Source organism: Physeter macrocephalus, chromosome 2, assembly GCF_002837175.3.
Source record: "Physeter macrocephalus isolate SW-GA chromosome 2, ASM283717v5, whole genome shotgun sequence".
NCBI classification, from domain to species: domain Eukaryota; kingdom Metazoa; phylum Chordata; class Mammalia; order Artiodactyla; family Physeteridae; genus Physeter; species Physeter macrocephalus.
In genome coordinates this window covers 28365332-28387631 of record NC_041215.1, presented here as the reverse complement: position 1 = coordinate 28387631, position 22300 = coordinate 28365332, and positions in this window count along the sequence as shown.

Below are 22300 nucleotides of genomic sequence, written 5' to 3'. Positions count from 1 at the left end.
CCTCTTCAGTTTTCTAGAAGAGTTTGAGGAGAATTGGCATTAACTCTTTTAATGTTTGGTAGAATTCTCAAGTGAAGCTGTCTTGTCCTGGGCTTTTCTTTGTTGGGAGGTTTTTGATTACTGATTCAAAATCCTTACTTGTTCTTGTTCTGTTCAGATTTTCTATTTCTTCATAAATCAGATTTGATAGGTTGTATATTTCTAAGAATTTATTCATTTCTTCTAAGTTGTCTAATTTGTTGGTATTTCTGTGGTATCAACTGTAATGTTTCCTCTTTAATTTATAATCTTATTTGAGTTATTTCTTTTTTTCTTGTTAAGTCTAGCTAGCAATTTGCCAATTTTGTTTATCTTTTCAAAAAACCAACTCTTAATTTCTTGATCTTTTCTATCGTTTTTATGATCTCCATTTCATTTATTTCTGCTCTGATTTTTGTTATGTCCTTCCTTTTGCTAACTTTGGGCTTAGTTTATTCTTGTTTTTCTAATTCTTTAATGTGTAAGGTTAGGCTGTTTATTTGAGATTTTTCTTTTTTCTTAATGTAGGCGTTCATTACTGTGACCTTTCCTCTGAGCACTGCTTTCCAAAACTTAAGTTTTGGTATGCAGTGTTTCCATTTGTGTTTGTTTCAATATATTTTTTACTTTCTTTTTTTATTTCTTTTTTGACCCATTGGTCATTCAGGAGTGTGTTGTTTAATTTCCATGTATTTTTGAGTTTTCCAGTTTTCTTTCTATTATTGATTCCTGGTTTCAAACTATTTTGTTCTGAAAAAAATACTTGTTAAAATTTCAGTCTTTTAAATTTTGCTGAGACTCATTTTATGAACTAACATATGATTTATCCTGGAGAAGGTTCCATGTGTGCTTGAGAAGGATGTACTCTGTTGCTTTCGGATGGAATGTTTTGTGTATGTCTGTTAGGTTCATTTGGGCTAAAACATAGTTCAAGTCCAGTGTTTCCTTATTGATTTTCTATCTGCATGATTAATCCATTGTTGAAAGTGGGGTATTGAATTTCCCTATTTTTATTGTATTGTTGTCAATTTCTCCCTTCAGATCTGTTAGTATTTGCTTATTATGTATAGCTGCTGCAATGTTGAGTGCATATAATTATAGCTGTTATATCCTCTTGAGGAATTGATCCCTTTATCATTACATAATGACCTCCTCTGTCTCTTGTTACAGTTTTTGACTTAAAGTATATTTTTTTCTGGCATAAGTATAGCTACTCTTCTTCTCTTTGAAGCTGGAGTGAGTCTTTTTTAAGCAGTAAATAATTGTGTCCTTTTTTCATAATTTTATTTTTTAATTTAAGTATAGTTGATTTACACACACACACACACACACACACACACATATTCTTTTTCAATATAATTGTGTCTTTGAAAGAAATCCATTTAGCCACTCTATGCCTTTTGATTGGAACCTTTAATCCATTTACATGTAAAGTAGTTATTTATAGTAAGGGACTTGCCATCTTGTTAAATCACTTTTCTGGTTGTTTTGTAGTTCTTCTTTTTCTTCTCTTGCAGTTTTCCTCTGTGAGTTGATGATTTTCCATAGTGGTATACTTTGATTGCCTTCTCTTTATCTTTTGTGTATGTATTATTGTCTATTTTGTTTTGTGTGTGTATTGTTTTTATTTATTTATTTGGCTGCACCGGGTCTAGTTGCAGCATGCGGGCTCTTAGTTGTGGCATGTGTGATCTAGTTCCCTGACCGGAGATCAAAGCTGGGCCCCCTGCATTGGGAGCATGGAGTCTTAACCACTGAACCACTGGGAAGTCCCTTGTGTATGTATTGTTGTCTATTTTGTTTAGCTTTTTGTTTTTTACCATGAGGCTTACTTGAAACAGCTTATAGATATAACAGTCTACTTTAAGCTGATAACTTAACTTTAATCACATACACTACACTTTTATTCTCCCCCATCAATATTTATGTTTTTGTAGTCATTCTTTGCATCTTTTTATATTGTGTATATTTTAGCAAATTTTTTGTAGTTATAGCTATCTTTAATACTTTTGTCCTTCAACTTTTATACTAGTGTTAAATGATTAACATACTTCTATATTACAGTATTAGAGTATTCTGAATTTGACTATGTACTTGCCTTTACCAGTGTGTTGTTTATTCATAAGATTTTATATTAATAGTTAGCATTCTTTCAGCTTGAAAAGGTCCTTTCAGCATTTCTTGCAAGGCAGGTCAAGGAGAAGCAGCGGTAGTAGTCAGAGCCAGTGGTGTGTACACACTTGGCTACAGGGACCAGCTGCAGATGCACGTGTCATAGCAGGGCTGGTTGCAAACACACATGCAGTGGTGGTGGCCAGAGAAGGTAGCAAGGCCAGGGTCAACAGCAGGACACTGGCAGCTGTGGGGACCCTGGCTCTCAGCATGCACTCCTGTGGCTACTGGGTCTTGCTGTGAGCACACAGAAGTAGAGGCTGCTGATAGGCCTCAGGCTGGCGGCATGCAAGTACACAGCCAGAGTGTCTAACCCTGACAGCCTGCATAATTTTAGGTGTCAGTTGTGGGGGTTTAGGCTGGTGTCTTGGGCTCATACAGCCACAGAGGCCTGGGATGGCTGCTGGCATATTTCCCAGGCTCTGGCAGGGATGGAGAATGGGGGGGTGAACAGGGACTCAGGTAGTAGCTGACGATAGCGAGTGCACATACCTGTGAAGCAAAAGCTGCCTTACATTCCACTGAGAAATTAAAGTTATCATGGTGGTTTACAACAGTGGTTTCTCTATTTTTACTAAAGAGAAATTTTTGTTTCCTGACTATAAACTTCATTTCTAAAAGCAGTATGTCCAACCCACCACCTTTTTAAATTGAATACCTATTATGTATCATGTACTACAAAAGGCATTTTATATATATGTGGTTTTATTTAATCCACACAACAATCTATTTAACCACATATTTTATGAATGAAACAGAGTCTCCAAAAGGTTGAGAAAATTGGAAAAAGCCATACAGTTCCTAGACAATATGTCTCCAAGCAGGTATCTTACTAGTGGTCAGTCAGTAGCTTGTCGTCATCATTAAATAGAACAAAATACCTTAAATTTATTATTATTGAAAAAAATTTGAAAGTAATATATTTATTGTTTAACTTCAGGTAAATTCAACAAAAATCAAAGAAATAAAGGAAATAACTCTACCTCCCAGAGACACTGTACCATTTTGGTGTATTTTGGTGGGTGTGTGTGTGTGTGTGTGTGTTTTATAAAGTATACTTATTTCAAATGTATTTAACAATTGAGAAAATTCTTGGATGTTGACAGTGTCATTTTAAGCTTCTTCTTTAAAAGAAACCTTAGTGAATTTTAGATTAATTCACCAGCTATTTACTGAATATTTACTGTGTGCTAAGCACTGAAATTTCAGCAATTAAAATAACCGTCAGGGAAATATGGTGTGTGTGTGTGTGAAATAGACAAGTAAATGCAAAATTATAATGCAGTGTGATAAACGCTTTGATAGTGATAAACCCTGGGAGCTTTGGAAATCACAGGGAGACTGTTCACTTGGCCAAGTGAGAGAGTACAGATGACGTCTTCATTACTTGGAGCAGGTGATACAGTATTGTAGCAAGAGTTGAATATACCTAGGTGAATAGGTAAGAGAGGGCATTCCAGAAAGAGAGATCACATGTGCAAGGCTTCTGATGTCTAAGAGTATTTCTGAATGCAGTCCTCTGACCTCCATTTTGTCTAGGAAAAATAGCAAACTGACTATATTTTTCTTTATGCCAATAGAAACCGCAAATTATAGACCCATCAGCATAATGGCTTTCTCCTCTACCTATCCCACTGAGTCACTTACAATTCTAGGCTCATTCTCCTGGGAGAAAGTTACAGGGACTTTGCTGTATCTAGTGGAAAATATATTTTTTACCCATGGCAGAAAATCTGTTAATAATTTTCATGTAATAGAGCATATGGTGGTGCAGGGCTGGGAGGTGACAAGATAAAGGCAGAGAAAATCACTTGCCACAGGTTTGGGTGATGAATGTATCAGGTGGGCCTTTGCCCTGGGAAAGAACACAGATTCAACTGTGCTCAGGTAGGGTGGAATCTTCTCCCATCACAAGTGCCATGGCGGTTATTACAGAGGTTGTGTAGGGCAGGCACTTATCTTGCTTAATGAAACATTTAAAAGGGCAAAGTCCCTACTTTAGTTTTCTCTAAAATCGAATAGGGAAAGAACCAAAGTTTTTTTTTAATCTCACCAGATCACTTGAAAAAATCATGAAGCCGTCAAAAACTCTCTTTGGTACATGGGAACATCACGTGTCCATAGGCAGTAATGCTCTTTCCCACTTTTCCTCCTGCCTCACTACGCACTGTGCCTAGCAGTCACGTAGTTAAAAATGCATGTGAAGGAGAGTAATTGATAATTGTAGTAGTTAACCTTGCAGGACAACATACCATATGCTTTTGTACCTGTATCATTTCTTTCTCTCAGCAACTCCAAGGGGCAGAGTTATAAAGAGGAGGAAGCTTGGGGAGGTTAAGAACTCATCTCAGGACACAGAGCAGGGATAATAACCTGGGTCTGTCTGACTTCAGACTCCTAATATTTTTCTCTGTCACACTTTGTCTGCTAAACTTTGTGGATCTAGGGTGTAATTGTTGGCACAATGGATGTCCTGAAAAGATAGTGATGAGCATGTGCTTAGCTTGTATATCAGAGGTATAAAAAGTAAGCAACTGAAAGAGAGGGAGAAGGGAGAATGAGCCTCATCAGCAAGCGTGGGCTTGGATATGGATCCACCCTTCTCACCTCATCAAGGACACCACTCCACTGGTTGTCCTTGCTCCTTTCCTGCATCACCTCTTCTCACTTTCTACTGTAGCATTCCCATCATCATCTAAATCTCTGTAATCTTAAAATTAACCTTCTCTGAATCCCACATACCTCCTCCACGTAATACCCCACTTTTTTCCCTCTGTGATGGCCAATCCCAAGAGTTATCTATGCCCACTTCCTCCACCCTTATTTTTTCTTAAACCTACTCTATTCAGACTTTTGCTATCATTTCTCAACAAGGTCATTCTTGTCAAGCTCACCAATGGCCTCTGTGTCACAAAATCCAGTGGCCATTTCTTGGTCCTCCTTTTACTCAGCCTATTAGCAGGATCTGACCCAGTTTCCCTCTTGAAAACACTAAGCCTCTAGGACCCACTCTCTATTCTGCTACACTTGGCCAATTCTCAAGCTCCTTTGCTGGTCCATCCTTGCGTCAGTTAGAGTTTATGTTTGGCTGCTAGTAAGAGATTTCAGAAAAATAGTGGCTTAAACAAGCTATGTGTTTCCCTCTCTCATGTGACTTGAGTGCCACGGGTAGACAGTCCAGGCTGGTAAGGTGGCTCATGTGTCATCAGTGCCCCAGCCTCCTTCTATCTGCCCCATTTCCCCTAGCACATGGCTTCTCTTCTCCATGTTTCCTCATGGAATTAAAATGGCTATTGCAGTGATGGTCATCATAAACACTTCTAGGCAGAAAGAAAAGGAAAGAGGAAGTATAAAAGGGCACACTTTCAAGCTGAGTCAACATCCTTTGCAAGGTTACCTTAATACACTACTTTTCTGCAAGGAAATTCTAGGGAATGTAGGTTTTTTTTTTAAGCTTGGAACATTGCAACTTTTTTTTTTTTTTAATTTATTTTTGGCTGCGCTGGGTCTTCCTTGCTGTGCACGGACTTTCTTTAGTTGCATCGAGCAGGGGCTACTCTTCGTTGCGATGTGCGGGCTTCTCATTGCAGTGGCTTCTCTTGTTGCGGAGCACGGGCTCTAGGCAAGCAGCCTTCAGTAGCTGTGGCACATGGGCTCAGTAGTTATGGCTCGCGAGCTCTAGAGCTCAGGCTCAGTAGTTGTGGCGCACGAGCTTAGCTGCTCCACGGCATGTGGGATCTTCCCAGACCAGGGCTTGAACCCGCGTCCCCTGTATTGGCAGGCGGATTCTTAACCGCTGCATCACCAGGGAAGCCCACATTGCAGCTTTTCAATAACATCAAGGTTCTTTTATTAGGAAGAAGGGTAAAATGGTATTGGACAAGCAACTAGAAGTCTCTGCCCATTCATCATTATTATGACTTCTCAAACTCACGTCTTCAAACTACTTCTTTTCTCGATCTATACTAGCTTCCCAGGTGTTCTCATCCACTAGATATACAATCCTCATTCCCTAAGTTGTCTCTCTAGTCCTAATCTTTCCTCTAAATTCCAAAATTGGACATTTGGTTACCTGCTTTATGTCTCTACCAGGTGTCCAATAACCATCTCAAACATAACAAATCTAAACCTGAACATATGATTCCCTCACCAACTTCCCCATCTCAATATGCAGCAACTTTGTACCTACTGGGTACTCAGACCAAGAAAGAACCTTGTAGTTTTCTTTCTGTCATAATGCAATATAGAGTTAGCTTTATTTAGGAAATCTGTTGAGAATCCAGCCATGCTCACCTCATTGACTCCTATTTCCACCATTTCATTTGTTGTCACCTCCCACCTGGCTTGTGGTGGTAGCCCCTAACTGGTCTTCTTGTTTCCACCGTTGTTCATCTACTTTATTTTCCACTCAATAGCCAGAGGAGTCCTCCTAGAAAATAAAGGGGATCATGTTTTTTTTCTCTGTTCAAAGCCATCCAATTTTTTCCTATCAGAGTGGTGTCCAATTCCTTACCCTGAGCCTTCAACGTCCTTAATTATCTGGCTTCACGTCTTACCTCTCCTCCTTCTCCACCTTCTTCACTCAGCTCCACGTGCTCTTGCCATCTTGCTGTTCTCTGAACACAGCAGGCATGCTACAGCTTTAGGGCCTTGGAACTATGTCTTTCCTCTTCCCAATGCATCATTACCCCAAATATCTTTATGCAGTTATTGCTTCAATGTTGTCTTTTAGGTAGGCCTTCTCTTACCACCTTATATGAAACCCCACTGTGCCTTTACAATATGTTCTTATTTTTCTTCTCTGCTAAATTTTTTTCATCGTACTTATTGGCACCTGACATATTCCTTATTTATTATCTGTCCTTCGCTCCTCCCAATAATGTAAGTTTCACATGAACAGTGATCATGACTGTTTTGCTTCCTGCTGTATCTCCACCTTCCAGAACCGCACATAGCATAGGGTACTTACTCAGTAAATACTTATTGAATTAATAAATGAATAATCATCTTGACAATGGCACTACGAAAATGTGAGGGTTTAGCTCCCCTACAGAGAAGTGGGCTGTCAATCTGTTCTACTGTTAATACAAAATACTTCCTCAATTCTTGGAGCTGTAGCTTATAGCCAGACAAGGCGGCAGAGCCAGTCTGCTTCAATAGAGCTGTTGAGTTTGGATTTTGCTCTGCATTTACCTTGACTGATGGTTTTGTTCAAGTTATGCTTTGTGGGAAATTTATTCCCTCCTGGAGTTTCTTCTGCCAGCAGAGGGAAGACGATCATTTCTTCTTGGCATGATTTCCAGCTCAATCTTCTCTGTCTTCGAGAACTCAGTTGCAATCATACAACTGTTCCAAATCTCATCTTGGTCAAATCAAATGCTGTGCTGCACTTGTAATTTAACCATCATCCCCCTACTGCATCCTGTTCTCCTTATTTTCTCAGCTCCCTTACGAAAGATTGATTTGCTTTGCTTTCCAGTTGGATCCTTAAGTCTTGCTTTGGAGTTCTGGTTATGAAATGTTTTATTTCCTCATGGTATGTGTGTTTGTGTATGTCTTAAATTCACATATATAGAATAACTAGAGCAGGGATTTTTGTACTTAGATACAATATATTTGGAATAAAAACATCAGATGTAGTTTAAAAATTTTGATTTACATGTTCATGTAAAATTTTGATTTACATGTTCCTCCTGGTTCCAATATGACTGACCGTATCTAAAATCCTTGCCCTTTTTAAATAAATGACCCATAAGAAAGTGTTCAGTAATTAGATTACTTAATCATTTTATAAAGCTCCCTTTACAGACAAGAGAAAATTGATCATTCTTTCTTTGCAGAAATTTGTATAAAATAGTAGAGAAAAATCTTGATTAAATGAAAGTAAACCACAAAATTTTATTTCTATTTGCCACTTTTAGGGAAAGAATCAAAAGACCTCCACACCCAACAAGAGTAATTCTTGCTCTCTTATTCACTTATCAAACATACTATATTTCCTGTTCATAAAGAAACTGCTACGAAAAAATTGCAATTATAGGATCTAGAGTTGGAGGAGACCAGTCCTGGTTAGGATTAGAGTCAGATGTAATAAAGAGGCAAAACAATAGCTTAAACAAGACAGAGACGTTTCTCCCTCACATGTTGTTCTCCAGGTAAGCAACATGGAGAGCTTTGGCATTCTATGCTCTCAGGCACCCAGGTCTCTCCTCTTTTCCTGTTCTACCAAATCTAGAATGTTGTGCTTGTCCATAAAGTCCAACATTTCTTGCCATCATCTCTTCATTCCAGCTCTCAAGAGGGAGTAAAGTGACCAATAAGGGCATAGCCAGTTCCTTTAAGAATGTGACCAGAAGTTGTACTTATCATTTCTGCTCACATCACATTGGTGATTAGTCATTTGTCTTAGTCACATGGCCATGACTAGGTGCAAGGTAACATGGGAAATATAACATTCATGCCACGTGCCTAGCTGAAAATTGGAATCCTAATACAATAAAAAAATGAGGGACAGCTAGTAGTTTCTGCCACAGATAGGAAACCTCTAATTTTAGAGATTCATAAACTAAGGCCAATAGAGGTGAAAAATGTGGTCTCAGGTGTTACAGCCCAATCATGGTAGAACTAGGTGTAGAACCTAGGTTACAGTGGCATGATGGAAAGAGCATGGATTTGGAGTCAGACAGGCCTGCGTTAGAATCTCAATTTTGCCTATTACTCACTGTGTGATTTGGGGGAAAGTTCATTAACCTCTCTGAGCTTTGACTTTCTTATTTGTAAAATGGGAATAATTTCTCTCTCAAAGATTATCTGGGATGATAAATGAATTAAAGTATGAAAGCACCTGTCAGGGTACCCAAGCACATCATAAGCACCAAGTAAGTGGTGGGCTTTTCCTACCTGACCTTCCTGGAAAATTTCATACAGCATAATGTGATAGATTTAAACATACACAGGTATGACCCTGTGGAAAAGCATCATGCTCAATCCAAATCTTTTACTTTTCTATCTCTGTACAATTTGAGTTAATATTCAGTTATGATTTCAAGGTACTTTAAGAGGTGGGCACAAACAAATGGAAAAAAAATTAAGGAAAGTTTCAACTATCTAGAAAATTTAAGTTAACTGGACTCTCTCTTGCTGTGAGCATACCAGTTAATTAACTGAATATTTAGCATTATTTCAATAACGTATTATATTCTGCCCATAGGATTTGTATTAATGGCTTTTGTCATTTTCACTTTTATTTTCATTTCTGTGTTTTTATCTCCAAATCTTAATGTCAACATCTGAGCTTTATTTTTCTTTTAATGATTTTGGGTTTTAAGTGAATTAGTGTCCAAAGTTTGGGAAAAAATTAAGTTGGGTCTTTCATAAATCTGAGTGAAGAAATGTTGTTTATATCTAGTTCAGATATTTTTCCTGGGTTACTTAAAAAAATTCTTTCTAGACTTTATTTTTTAAAAAAAATATCTAAAAGAACATGCATAGATTTCTTTGAGAGAAATTCCTCCAGTTTGGAGAGAAATCACTCATATCCAAATCATATGTGATATGTAAAGTAGCATTTTGAATATTCATATTATGGTGTGAAAATCAGATCACCAGAATGGTAGGTCTTACAGAATGAATTGAAATGAAAATAGCAGTATGAATGTCACTTCCCTAATACACAATATTGCAGTTTTAACCAGCATATTTTTTTCCTTAGATTGGATCACTAGAGAACAATCATGCTTGCAGACATGGAAAACATACCCTCATTCTAATTATATAAGGCACTTTGGAAGGAAAACAAAATTTAGCTCAGTATCTTTTGAATGAATTCTAATTCTGGTAATGTGATGCTGTTATTCTTGTCCATTTCTCTTGCTTAGCTTGTTTTTGAAACATCAGCATTTCATTATGTTTCTACTAATTTTTGAGTCCCAGTTGAAATCACCTCTGAAATGTATTGGATATTTGTTTGCAGCCTGCAAATTCACATTTTTTTAAGCTCCTGTTGTTTTGCCAAATACTTCTCTCTCTACTTTCATTCATCTTATTAGTGTCCCTGTCAACAGATTTGTCTCAGAACAATCTAAATCATTTTCAATTATTTTTTAGTAGAGGGGAGAAAAAATTGGACAGCTTATGGGGAGTATCTTACCTCACTTTTAGAATGCATTTCACATACTTATTTTGACATACCTGGTCAGTACATCTTAGCATTACTCATCTCCAATTATGCTATTAATGGATTTTCAATTGCAAATTATCCACAGAACATGAATCAGAATACTTTATACAGCTGTATGAATTGATTCATACATCCATAATGTTCAATCAGCCTTTGGCTTGTATCAACATGTTGTCTAATGTAAGGATTCTTTTCCCCTTTGGAAACATTTAGCTAGTAGGGAGTCCCAGCAGATTGGTGGTTAATCATGATTCCAGAATATTCTCTGTGTAGGTAGAACTAGATGATGCTTTTGCCACCATCAAGGGTTACACTTGAGTGAGAATTAGAAGGTGGAAAACTTAGGAATTTTAGGAGGAAAAGCTTCATAAATATTTTAGTGTTCATAAAATGAAAGAATGGATTCCACAGACAAAATTAAGAGAATGTCAATAATCTTGATACTATTATGTAGTTAAACACTAAATATCAGTTCCAAAGAGAAAGTAAAGTATGCAAATCCTGTTGATGGAGGGAAATGGGTTAGCATCGTCTAGGCATCTGTTGAGTTGCTGTGGTCAGTCAGCCCCATTCAGTTAGAGAAGAACAATAGTTCTGGCTGCAGATTCTAACAGGTGTGATGGCAACTGCATAGACATGAACATGCATCTTGTCATTTAAGGCTGGTTTGAAGAGCATCACGGGGAAAACTTCCTGAAGCCTCCTGGAGGGAGCTTCACTTTCATGGGGGCAAACTGTGTGTGGTCATGGTTTTCAGGAAGAGCAGCAGAGAGGCAATGGGACAGCTTAGTCACCTGTCAACTCATCAGTTTTTTCAATGTATATTGCTAAAAGCCAGTCATTCTTCTTAGAATTAAAACATTGTATTCTAAGCTAAATTTGAATGCAAAACAAGAATAAGTTTATCTTATAAGGCTTAAACTTAATACCTACAGACTTCCATTACATTAAGATAGAGTCTAACGACCAGAGAGAAAGTCTTGTACAAGTGACATTATTTGACTATGTACAATTAATTCCATTTGTTTTCTGTATTCCTCTAGAAACTTTTTAGGACCTCTCTCTTTGGAAATTTTAGCATGAAGCTACCTAATTTTTGTTTTAGGGTAATATATAGATCCATCAAATGGGTAATTTTTTTTCTTGTGTATGGTCCTTCCTATAAGTTCCATACTCTAAGATCCCACTGTATTCCCAGAGGTGTTCAGTAACTTGAATGTATCAGATAGAAAATGTTTTATAACCTTTATTTAAATATCTTAGCTGTCATGATTGAACAGATGTTTCTCAAAATTTTACCCTAATGTTATATGGCTTAACTTTACTCATGAAAACTGTGGCTAATACTGTTAATTGGCTCCCCTCAACCCACTCTTCCTTGGTACTTCTCAATATAGAGGCTGGACACCGAAATATTTCTTTACCTAAGTCTTCTTTGCAGCTATAGATGGCCGTGGGACCCATTTCTGGCCACAAACTTACACAGAATACTGCTGAAGGCACTTCTGGGGAATCATTTGCTTTTCTGAAAGTATAATAGGAATGGGTTGGCTAGTACAGCACTTTGCTTCTCTCCTTTGGCTGTGAGTAAGGACTGGATGAAGGAGGCTGCAGCAGTCAACTTATACCCATGTGCTAAGAGGAACAGAAACCCTTATTTGTTAGAATCATTGTGGTCCAATCCCTGTTACTTGCAGATGATTGGCTTCTTAAGTGATAACGGAAACCTTATCCTTTGAATAACATATTTACAAATTTCCAAAACGCTTTCCTCGAGTTTCATTGCAGAATGCATTTGGATGTATTAGAACACGTGAACCTGGCTCTGTTAGGTCCTAACCTAATGTGTATTTTAACTCCAGCCCATCTAAAAAGCGTAGGAGTGAAACTCTATGGTTCAAGGTTAACTTCTTCCAATTATTCCAAGGCTGTAATATAAAAATTTCTACTCTATCACTGCTATGCATTTTGCTTTCCTCAATTTTCAGTTCACATTTCTAGTGCTCTTTCTCTTTCTTTTTTTTATCTCTCTCCCTCTTTCTCTCTCATTTTCTCAGCTTGAGATATCTGATGTTTGAGTTGAACTAAATAACTAACTTAAAATTATTATTGTCATTGTAGAAATATACACAGAGGTAAGCCATTTATATTTGAATTTTATGTAAAGAGTATTTGTATATGACAAAGTTTATTGTACTTTTCAAAAGTTCTTGTTCCCATATTGGGAATAAAAATTCAGAGACAGCATCTGAAGCACAGTAGTTCTTGAAGTGGCTCAAAGTGGCTTAAAGTGACAGAGTGGAAAATAAAACAGAAGATGAGATGACACAACTATTTTGTGAACTCGGTTTGTTTAGTCAACACGTTCAAGGTGTCTCAGTGATGTTTCCTAAATCACCTTGTGCAGCTATCCGGGCTGTTCCTCCTCTCCACTCCCAAGGTGCTGTGTGTTTGCCCAATAGAGCACTTACAACCAGCTGTATTGTGTTTGTTCACAGGTAGTTTTTCCCCCTAAGCGGTGAGGCCCTTGAGGGTAGCAACTCTGTCCCTGCATACCCAGTGCAGTGGTGAGCCTGGCACTTCCTGGGATCTCAAAAATGATTTAAGGACAGATGGAAAGAATGACAGAACCACATAAAAATATTAAAAATCAAGAATAGGGGTGAGAGTGGACATCTTTGTCTTGTTTCTGATCTCAGAGTAAATGCTTTCAGGTTTTCACCGTTGAGAATGATGTTTTCTGTGGGTTTTGTTATATATGGCCTTTATTATGTTGAGATAGGCTCCCTCTCTGCCCACTTTCTGTAGAGTTTTGTTTTTTTATCATAAATTGGTGTTGAATTTTGTCAAAAGCTTTTTCTGCATCTATGGAGATGATCATATGGTTTTTATTCTTCAGTTTGTTAATAGTCTATCACGTTGACTGATTTGCGTATATTGAAGAATCCTTGCATCCCTGGGATAAATCCCACTTGATCATGGTGTACGATCCTTTTAATGGGTTAATGTGCTGTTGGATTCTGTTTGCTAGTATTTTGTTGAGGATTTTTGCATCTATGTTCCTCAGTGATATTGGTCTGTAATTTTCTGTTTTTTTTCTTTTTTTATATTTTTCAAAAGTTTCCAAACTTGCTAAAAATAAATATGTCCTTCCACTTTGGTAATTGGAAAAATAAATAAATAAATCTTATTTACATAAATTTGGTACAGAGATCAACTGGACAATTCAGTGTGTCTACCCTTCCAGGAATTCTAGCTCAAGTCACTAAAAATGCTGAGGATCAGGCCCAGGGTTGTTGAAGTCCAGAGAAGGTTAAATTCTAAGCCTCAGCAAGTCTTCTGTGACAAAGACAGCAGTCTAGCTTGGATAGAGTGGGACTTGAAGTCTTGGGACAGTGACATCTGTGTCAGCACATTCAAGAAGTTTGAGATCGTCTCTCTCCCTGTACTCTCTGGCTTGCAGAAAGGGCAAACTCCTTCCTTTGAAATATCAGTTTTCCCTCCCTTGCCTGAAGACAATGCAGAAATCTCTGCCTGCAAGACACCATGTGCTGACCTTATGATGAAACTTCACTCCCCTCTCTTGGCCGCCAGACCCATAAATGTTGTCACATCGCGACATAACTTGGCCAGTCAGGTTCTGAGTCTGCTGAGGGAAAAACAAACCCTATGCGAAAGGCACTGCAGGACCTAGCCATTACATACCTGCAGAGCTGGGATAGCATTTATGGGATTGGATCCTGAAGGTGCTGAATCAAGTAGTGATAAAACGTAAAGACGGCTAAGGGAGAATGGAGGAAAATGAGACCCCTCTCCTGTGATACAGGATTCAACTCTCCCATGATACAGAAAAGGACCCTGGGAGACTGTGCTAACAAGCTGCTGGAATGACTCTTGGAAGCTTAGAGAAAGCAATGAGAAGTAGAAACACCACAACCGCTGTGGCAGACAATAGAAGAAAGGCACAAAATGCTTAGAAAATGAGGCGTGTTTCTGTGGATATGCTATGAAAAGGAGGAAAGCTGACTGTTCTTTAGGAGGGTCTGCAGGACACTCCATTTACCAAAGCAATTAGGGACGCCTTGGTGAGAGGGGACCCAGCAGCACCGAGATGGAACTAGGGCTGAGGGTAGGAGGTGCTGTCACAGAGCCATGCTCCCTTGTTGCAGTGGGGATGATCAGATCTTGAAATAATAGAGGCTGGCTGGTGACACTTAATCAGAAGCAAAATGGGTAAAATTGTAATGAGTGGCAAGGTTGGAATGGCAGCCCTGGGCACAAGCCACAGAGAGTTCTAGAGAGAGTTAATAGAACATGGTGTCCCTAGGGGCAAGAGATATACATTGAAAATGAACTAATGCTACACTTCAGCCCCATTCAAGGCTTTCCTTAAAAGACAACAGCACTGGGAAAACTTCAGGGGCAAAGATTTGGGTGCTGTAACCAATTATCCACTTTTTTGGAAATAAAATGGGCCCTAGGTAAGAACATGCATAAACTCAATAGCCATTGATGAATGTCCTGGCTAGTTGGTAAGGGGTCTGGAATGAGTAATATTGAAAGATTGGGAGCGTGAAGTCATGTGAATGGACATAGGGGAGTGGGCACAAAGTGTGATCTTTGTAAGCCGTGTTAATGCCCATCAGTGAGCATCTACCATGGGAGAGACACTGAATAGGTAAAGAGAGAGATAGTCCCGGACAGTTCATGTCAGCCAACCCCTGTCATCAGACACTGCAATGCAGGGGCAATGGGCTCACAAATGAGTGCCCTGATGGTAGGGGTGGAAGCTGTGCATAAGGCTGGCAGCGTGGGCTTCCTGCGACAGAGTCGGACCCTGAGCCCCTAGTCTAACACCATCCCTTGAGGAAAGCAACCGCCATTTTGTGGTATATTGACTACCCTGGAGCCCTTTCACCCTTGAAGGACAGTAATTTGTCCTGAGTGAGGTCAACGAATATTCTGGGTACGATTTTTCTTTCTCTGCACCCAGTGCCTCATCTAGCCCTCGTATCCAAGGATCTACAAGATGTGATTCAGTGACAATGGAATTTGCGTAATGTCCAAGATGAAGGGTCCCACAGCAAAGGAGGTGAGGCAGTGGGCACGTGCTCATGAGATCCTCTGGCCACATCCTAGAGCGCACTCCCCAGAGGCTGCCAGCTTGATAGGATGATGAATGGCTTTTGGAAGGTGCAGTTGTAACATCAGCTGGGGGACGCAGTATACATTCTAAATAAACAACCTCGGTTAGATAGGTTACAAGTGTCTGGGAAACATGGGCTAGAAGAAGGAGTGGTGACCCGTTTGGGGAGTTTATGCCTCCTGTCTCCTCACTTTGTAAGTCTAGAGGTCTTGATTCTGAGAGAAGGGATGCCTCCATCAGGGGAGACAGTAAGGGTCCATTAAGTATTAATCTAGTGTTGCTCCCAATCTGCCTTGTGCTACCCATGTCAAGAGGCCAGCAGGAGGAGTCACTTGTTGCCAGGGATCATTGATCCTGATGGTCAGGAGGAGGTGGGGTTGCTGTTTCACAATAGGGACAGAGAAATAGTTTGTCACCCAGGTGATCCACTGTACGTGGGCAGTCCTCTTGAAAATCTCTTGCCCAGCGTGGCATAAATGAATATGTGCAGAGCTTGAGAAGGACATAGTGACTAGGGGCTCAGGCCTCTCCGGATGAAGGTCTCAGACATGCCACTATGTAAGCCACCTAAACCAGCAAGCCGCTAACAGACGGAGATGGAAATCTAGGATGAGTAGCAGAAAAGAGAGACAATGAGTATCCTTTAAGGCCGTGAGAGCAGGTATAGCAGCAGGAGATATGGTTCATCCCACAAACCTTCCACTTAAAATTTACCCGAGAAACAGGACCAGCATGGGTCCTGGAGAAGCTATTCCCAAGTGGGAATAGCTAGCAAATGGAGCAGGTAGATCCAAACGTAGTGACGTAATGGAAGTTACGCTGCCCAGATGCCCCCCTTCCCACCGCCGTCCCACTCCACCCTCCACTTATGATGGACGCATTCATTCCTTAGCTACTGAGAATGTCAGCCGTTGATTGCTCTAAGCTGCATCCTTCTCCTGGCATTGTCTTAGCCCTTTTGAAGCTGACTCAACCAAGTTCATGCCCCTTGCAGGGAGTTGCTTGCATCTAATACTGGCTGACGCTGGGGTATAAAGGTCTAGCTTCCTCACCTTAACTGGGGATAACTCCGAAGAGCTATACAGTTCCAAAACTCCCTGTAGAATCACCTGAAGCCTCTTTAGAAGTTGCACTGTGGTTTAACTCCTCCCTCTATCCCAACCCATTCCTCACTCCCTTTACATGTGTTGTTCTTGAATATACTCCCACCAGACCTCCTACATACAAATCTTTACATCAGAATCTGTCTCCTGGGACCTGGGCTAAGACGGAGCGGTTGGGATATTTTGAGAACAAGTAGAAGTTTCCTTCAAATCTTAACCATGTACGTAGGTGGTGCCTCCTCCTTACCTTATGTAGGGTTGGCCCTCCCTTAGGGAAAGGTTTTTCTTAGAAGAATGGAGATGAAGTTCTAGGAGAGGAAATACCTCAGTAGACATGAGTCAACAAATGGGTACTGTCTTAATTATTATTGTTTACTCTGTGTCATCTAGTCAAGTTGAAAGGGTCTAAGAAATAATGTTTACTTTAACAAAATCAATGCTTTATACTTTGAATCAATTTATATTAATTCTAACTCATAGTTTACGTATAAGTTGGTGAGAAATCATGAGAAAATGAAAAGAACTTGACCTTGGAATCAGAGAAGACAGGATTTAAATTCCAACTGGCCATTTACAAAATGTATATTATACAAATGATCTTTTTTGAACTTTAGTTTTGTTAATTTCTAAGAAGGAAGTAATACTTACATCCTGTTTTGTTTTGGTTTTTTTTTGTGAGAATTGAAGAAGGTAATGTCTGTGGAGTCTCTAGGTCTGTAGCCGTGAAGCATGATGCATGGACTCATCCTTTCACTCAACAAACATTTACTCAGCAAAAGTCTTTATTAACAACAAACATTTATTATGTGCCAGGTCCTATGGTAGGTGCTTGGGGTAGACAAATGGACAAGCACAGTCCCTGATTGAAGGGGTTCACACTTTGGACAAGAGACATACACATAAAGAAGAGGGAGCTGTAGTAAACACTGTCTTGGTCCGTCTGGGCTACTATAACAGAACACCAGAGACCGAGTGACTTACAAACAACAGAAATTTATTTCTCACAGTTCTGGAGGCTGGGAAGTCCAAAACCAAGGCAGCAGCAGATCCAGTGTCTGGTGACATCCCACTTTCTGGTTTTTATAAGCAACTCTCCTCTTGCTGTGTTCTCACATGGCAGAAGGGGAAAGACAACTTCCTGGGGTCTCCTTATAAGGACACTAATCCATTCATGAGAACTCCGCCTTCATGACTTAATCAGCTCCCAAAGACTCCACCACCAAATACCATCACATTGAAGATTAGGTTTCAACACATGAATTTAGGGGGGGACACAAACATTCAGTACAGCAATTTGTTCAACTTGATGGGTGGTAATGCTCTGGATCTTCCAGTGATTTTTGAAGTAGGCAGGACTGATTGAGCATGTGGTAATTAGGTGGGTTTCCAGGAAGTCAATCTGTGAGCTAGCAAAACATCCCTGGGTGAGAGGGAGAAGATTGTACTTCCTGGAACCCCTCCTGGGGAGAGTGGCTTTCACATGCTTGGGCCCAGAGCTGTTGTTGATAATGGAGACAAAGCATCGCTGTCCCAGCTCACCTCCTTTGTGCTTCTGCCCCATGGTGGTCTCCAGCCCCTTCTCTCACCATGCCTTGGAAAAATATTTTAAAAATATAGTTCGGGATTGACATGTACAGACTGCTATATTTAAAATAAAATGCCTTTCCATGAAAAAAAATGGTTTTGAAGGAGCACCTATTTTTATGAGCCTGTCATGGTTGCCACGTGTCTGAATCCAGGCCATTGCATCATCATTTTTAGTAAAGAAACTGATGCTGAGAAAGACTCAAGGTTGCAGCTGGTGTGTAGCTGGCAGAATCACGTTAGGGTTTTAATGCTTGCAGACCCCAGCTTGTTTCGTGATGCTCTCCCCCAACATTTAAAACACTGGCAAAAAATCAAGGCCTACGGCAGTGACATAAGCTCTTAGCATAAATTTTATTTAAACAACCTTTGTAGTGGTCATTTTGTTGTCATGCTTGCCCCAATCAATGAAATGGATATAGGGTCTTGGGGCTGCAGCTGTTTGTGTCATCATTTAACCTTCGGAAGCAGATTTTATTAAAGTGTTCCTGTTGCTGAAAATGAAATACAAAGCTTTCCCTTTTCTGTAGGAAATAAGAGTGCCCAGATGAGATTACATGGCTTCCTATGATATCTAAATAAGATTAGTTTGCTGAAGATCACATTAAAATCCCATTAAAGAGATGGTTCCGCTCCAGGCCCCCTTCTCCTCAGGCAAGTTCTGAGCAAGCTGATGAAAATTTCTCAGGATAACACACAGGCATTGAGCACCCTGTGGAGACATGGGGGTGGGAGTAGAGATAGTCCCCGTTCATCGCAGGAACAGGATCTGTGTACCCGGCCCATTACTTACAGCTGACAGTTCCTGACTCTAAGGGGGGAAGACTTTAGGGAGGAAATGGTAATGAGATGATCAAGGGATGGAGGCACGGAGGTCATCCCCAGAGAGGATCCAGGAAATCATTAGTTCTTTTTTTTTCTTTGACAAGGATAATAACATTAATGCTTAAGTATTTATAGCCTTCCCTCAAGCCTGCTCTGAGGAGAAAGGATGCTTTGCTCTCAGGAGGCTGCCAGGCCTGGATTTTTGTTGTGTTGTTCTAAATAATCGGTGTAATTTTAGACTGGTGCTGAGCAAAGTTAAATTATTAAGAAGAAATAGGGCAACTCCTACAGTGCCCAAACAGGAGTTTTGAGAGAGCAAAGGAGAAGCCAGGGGAGAGAAAAAGAAGGGGGAATTGAGAGGGGGCTATTATGATACCTGGGCCTTTGGGGGAGTCAGGAAATGATGAGATCTGCAATGTAATTACCCTTTTCATCTCTTCAAGGGGCTTCTTTGAAGATCTAAAGTGCTTTTCAATGATTTTTTGGATGTAGAACTGAGATTTATGTGAATGACAGTGATGTACCCTTAAAATGGCCAAACTTCATTTGTTCATTAATTTAATTATTAAATTTCCTTGAGTGCTAGGTGTTTATTAGAGATACAGAGGAGATGGATATAGACTCTGCTGCTCAGGGGTTCATAGTCGAGTTCTGCAGATGTGTAAACAAACACAATTTGATGTAGCAGGTGCTTCGGTAGAAGGAAGCACAGGCAGCAAAGGCCATGTCCCCTTGATGTGACAATCAGAGAAGGCTTCACAGAGGAGTCCTGGGCCGTGTGAGAATTTGGAGGGGTCAGTCTCCCCGAGGCTTACTAGAGCTCGTGCTTGGGTGTCTTCAACTGGCTGCCAAAGCATCTCCTCCTGTCCTGGTTCCTGCTCTCATCCTTGGGGGGCTCAGTGCTCAAACTTTATATGACTTTCTCTGCTGATGGGAGGGAAATAAAAGTAAAGAGGGACAGTTTTCAACACTTGGTGACCGTACTGACATTTGTTTTGAGGGCCTTCATGAAAACAGCCCTGATCGAAATTGTATTAGATCTTACTGGGCCCTTATCTCACTTCCCAGCATACCTCTTTATTAATACTATGTAGCTTTTTTTTTCTTGTTACTAAGATGAAAAATGGAATCAGATCCAGTCATTTGGAATCCTTTGCCTCTTTTTTTTTTCTTGAAATGAATATAATCTGCATTGTTAAAAGTTTTATTGAAACACTTGAGGCCATTTACTTTTTATAGCAGTGGGAGCACAATTTAATGAAATATAAAATAAAATAACAAGATGGAGTGGGCCAATCAGAAAACTAGCTCTTTAAAAATGCAGATAATTCTTACAAAAATACACCTCAAGCTGCACAAAAATAAAATGAACTCTCAGTAAAAACACCAATTTGCTCACAGCACTCTTGTGGGGGGCAGTATTATCAGCTGGGGTGGAGATTAATTTTATCCTTCATATCTCTCAAAAGTTTCCAAATTTGCTAACAACAAACATGTCCTGTCACTTTGGTAATCAGAAAAATAAATAAATAAATTTATTTACATACATTTGGTACAGGGGTCAGTTGGACAATTCAGTGTGTCTACTCATAAGAATTCTAGCTCAAGTTACTAAAAATGTTTAGCATTGTTAATTTTTTCATAGACTGTTTTTAAAAGATGAAAATAGGCCTTACGTCGTTGCCATTTGTGTTCAATTAAGTAGCGGTTACTGAAACTGTGGAAATAGGCTCACGCCACGCTTTCTCTCGTGGTGGTGGTGGTGGGTATGACGAGAATGTTGGTGATGATGACTTCAAAAAGCCGCTGATTCCTGTAGGGTTAAATGGGGTCGGCTTTGCACTCTATGTTACAGGTAAGGAAATAGAAATTTAGATGTTTTTTCAAAGGTGTCTGTCTTCCCCAGGTCATCTACCACAGATGGAAATGAACCAAAACCCAAATCTTCAGATGTCTAGTTAGCTTCTCTCTCCATTACACCACGCTTTTATTGTTATATTTTTGTTAATGCTTCTTTGCCTGCCAGAAACTACAGAGATTAGTTTTCAGTGTATTTACTCAAGTCTTTTTAGACTTTAATGTTTTTGTATGCTCATGCATGAACGTAGGTGGTTAGTCCTAGAAAATGAATTTCTTTCTTTCTTTTCACTTGGGGGTAGCACTGGTAGTAGTAGTTTTCGTTTTAGCTTTGATTTGATTGGTTTGAATGAAGACTGGGTTTTTGTGTTTGTCTTTTAAAAACAAAAGCTTATTTCAGTCAGCTCAGTGGAAAACAAACAAACCATGGCTCTGTGTCATTTCATGGAAAATGCTGTTTGAACTTTCCATTTTCAACTAATTGTGCTATTATGTAGACACTATTTATGTTGCAGAACTCTGATCCTATTTGTACTGTGAGGTTGAATGTAGTACTTGTATGATGTGGGAGGTGAATGTCACTGACTCTGAGTCACAAAGGCGCTCTGAACAGGAAGGATAAACATAATCAAATTTATTCAGAGAATTTAAGGTCCCCAGATTTTGTTTTTGGAGCAACTGAGAAGAGGGCTAACACAAAATTAATCAATTTTCTATTTTGTAATTCAATTGAATAAATCCTTGTGGTTTGAATGACAAAGTGTAAGCAGTTTAGATAGCAATCTTCACCTTGCTTTATCCTTATTAAAGAATTTGACTTTGGCAAGGATGCGTGTCAGGTGCCTTCTGTGTTTACTAGCACCTCACAGTAATTAATTTGCTTCATCCTCGATTTTCTTTTCTGTGTGTATCTTCAGGCAGATTAACTTTGGTCAGATATTCCAGCCTTCCCATGTTAAAATGGACAAACAGTGATTCATTTTCTGCTATTTGTTTTATTTATGAAAATGAGTTGGACCCAAAGGTAAATGCACTGTGTGCATTTGACTTTCTGGGATACTTTAAACTTCAGCTTCAGGGAAAAAAAAGAACTCAGCCGGATTAAATAAGGGCAAATGAATGATAAGTAAATACCTTATATAATAAAAGTACAAAGGAGTATTTTCTTTGAAATTGAAAGGTAACTTAGCTGACTTCCCTACCAGTGAGATGACAAACAAACACATTTCCTCCTGCATCTATAGGTGTCACTGTTGAGATACACTTACTGAAATAAGCTCTATGCAGATCTGAATCTCAGAAAGGGCTTCCAGGATGGATTTTATTGAGTGCTTTTGACTAACTCTTGTAATATATGTATTTTTTCATATGGGCATAGTACTTAAGTCTGATTTCCTGGCACAATTAAAGCAACTA